The 2,703-nt window shown below is 43.3% G+C and overlaps 1 pseudogene; it reads left to right on the top strand.

Moving 5' to 3' along the window:
* Positions 1 to 1,180: 1,180 nt before the first annotated feature.
* On the top strand, positions 1,181 to 1,290 carry LOC115067545 (annotated as a pseudogene).
* Positions 1,291 to 2,703: the final 1,413 nt, after the last annotated feature.

Here is a 2,703-nt window from a genome sequence, read left to right as displayed (position 1 = left end):
AAAGAGACTGTGTGGATAGAGGAGAAAAGACCTAAGAGCAAGCTTAAAACGTGAGTGACTCAGCACTTTAATGTATCAGGCACTTAGGGAAAACTGAATAATTAATGCTTGGTACCCTGCCACTTAAGAGAACACTTCATTTACATCTTCAAGATGTTTCACAGAAATAGCAGTATTTGTGGCATTTTGTATCCAGTGAAGGTGTTGGTTTTGGACGAGACAGAATGTTTCTCAGATCTCCTCAAATAATGACACTGATCACATTCTTGAAAGATCAGTGCTGGGGGCTGGAGAGATGGCTCACTGGTTAAGAACACTGGCTGTTCTTGCAGAATACCCAGGTTCGAATCCCAGCACCCACATGGCAGCTAACAACTGTCTGTAACTCCTGTTCCAGGGGATCCAGTGCTCTCTTCTGACCTCTGAAGGCACTGCAGGACACAGGTGCACTTACACACATGCACACTTAACACTCACACATTTAAAAAAAAATTAAAAACAAAAGATCAGCACTGGCTTCAAGGTTGAGGCCTATTCTAGTTTCATTTCTGTCGCTGTGATAAAACACCCTGATCAAAAAGCAACACAAAGGAAGGTAAGAGTTGATTTGACTTACAATTCCACCTTCCAGTCCATTATTTCAGGAATTGAAGCAATTATTCATATCATATTCACAGTCAAGAACAAAGAATAAATGCATCCTTGCTTGCTTGTTACTCGGCTAGCTTTCTTTATTCTTATACAGTTCTGGGCTCAGCCCATGAAATAATATTGTCCACATTCATGGTAGGTCTTCCCACCTCAATTAAAAATGGAGACAATCCCCTACAGATATGCCCATAGGCCAATTAGATTTAGGTAATTCCTCATTAAGACTCTCATCCTAAATTATTCTAGATTGTGTCAAGTTGATAGAACTAACCAGCAAAGGTCATTCAGTGGAAATGTAAACAGGACTCTCTCTCTCTTTCTCTTTCTCTCTCTCTCTCTCTCTCTCTCTCTCTCTCTCTCTCTCTCTCACACACACACACACACACACACACACACACACAGAATGTTCTTTTCTCCTATAGCTGATAAATTTACTCAGCATCTATTCATAGTACCCCAAAGAGAACCCTGTATTTTATGTCTGCTGAGAAGTAGGGTTAACATACTGACAACTTAAAAATTGATTTGAGTGTTATATGAAAAGAAAGATGGTTAGGATGGTAGAGGACCTCAGGCTTAACAACACACATACAGTTAGGGCATTCCGACGTACTTAGTACCATGTCACCATCCTTTTTCAGTTGGTTCCTGTATCTCTCACTTAGTACTCACTGTCAGGCTCCTCCCATCCCTCTGCTCTCTATGGTCTCACCCCCAGGCCTCCACTCCCAGTCCCTAACTTCAGCTGCTAATCCCAGTGTGCTACAGTGGCTCCAACCAACACACTTCCTGAGAGGGACGAGTCAATCTCAGATGATGCAACATTTCCCCTCCTATCCCATGCCAAACCAACAGGGTGCCCTCGAGGCTCAGGTAATGCCACCCACCACTGACAGCTATCCTAGGCCAGCTCTCTGGTTCTTACCACTGACCTTAGCTCCTAGAAAAGTTGGTGGCTTGCCCACCTAGACTCTGCTTTTCCTGTACCTTGGAGAGAACCAGAAGGCACCAGGCATCCCCACTGGACAAGTACTGGACAAGACCCATTGCCAGGCTTTCTTGTCTTCAGGGTCTTTAGGATCCTGAGAGAACTAGAAGGCACCAGGTATCCCCACTGGACAAGTACTGGACGAGACCCATTGCCAGCCTTTTTTGGCATCAGGGTCTATAGGATCCTGAAACCAAAACCCAGCAAGTCTTTGACACAATTATCTACTGCCCCTTATTGGCCTACCTGCATTCCAAGCTCCCTTACAAAGGGAACAAAGGTACCATTACACAGAAGTGGCCATGTCACCTCTACACACATTCCATTATGGGAAATACAAAGTCAGGCCCCTGTAGCTGAGAGGTCAGGGCAGGCAGCCCAAGGGCAGCCCTTGACCCATCCCCAGATCAGCCAGGCCTGCATTTTAATGACCTTTTGTGCATAACAGTGTCATCCTATATATCCCAGGGGCTAGCCTGGAGCATAATTAATTACCACTTCTATCTTGCTGGCTATTGTGGGTCTGTTTAAAGAATTTACTTTGCCTTGATTTAAACTTCGGTACATCATAAGCATCTAGAAGCTCACTCTTTTAGTTTAGATATTCTAGTTTAGCGGAATATAAACTTTAAGCATATCTTTATGATTATCTGAATTTGCTCAGTGTCTATTGTAATGCCTCCTTTTTCATCTCTAGCCTGGGATATATACACTACCTCATAATCCTCCTGCCTCAACCTCCCAAGTACTGGGATTACAGCTATGTAATACCACACTGAACTTGCTCAAAAATGTCTGAGCAAAGAATATTTCCTGCCTTCCTGAGGCCTCAATTCTCCTGGGGGAGATATAGCAATAATAAAATGAACTATGGCTGGGGGCATCAGTTACTTGAATACATGAAAGCAGAAGTGAGGACTATCTGGGAGAAGGAAGGAAACCAACCAGTGGGGGACATATGTGTATGAAAATGCCATAATGAAACTCATTACTTTGTATGCTAACTTAAAAATATTAATTGGCAAAGACAGTAAGATCTCTGAGACTCACTGTCCAGGTAATCT

The sequence above is a fragment of the Nannospalax galili genome, unplaced genomic scaffold, assembly GCF_000622305.1.
Source record: "Nannospalax galili isolate Female #2095 unplaced genomic scaffold, S.galili_v1.0 scaffold325, whole genome shotgun sequence".
Lineage (NCBI taxonomy): Eukaryota > Metazoa > Chordata > Mammalia > Rodentia > Spalacidae > Nannospalax > Nannospalax galili.
This window is presented reverse-complemented; position numbering and strand designations above follow the sequence as displayed.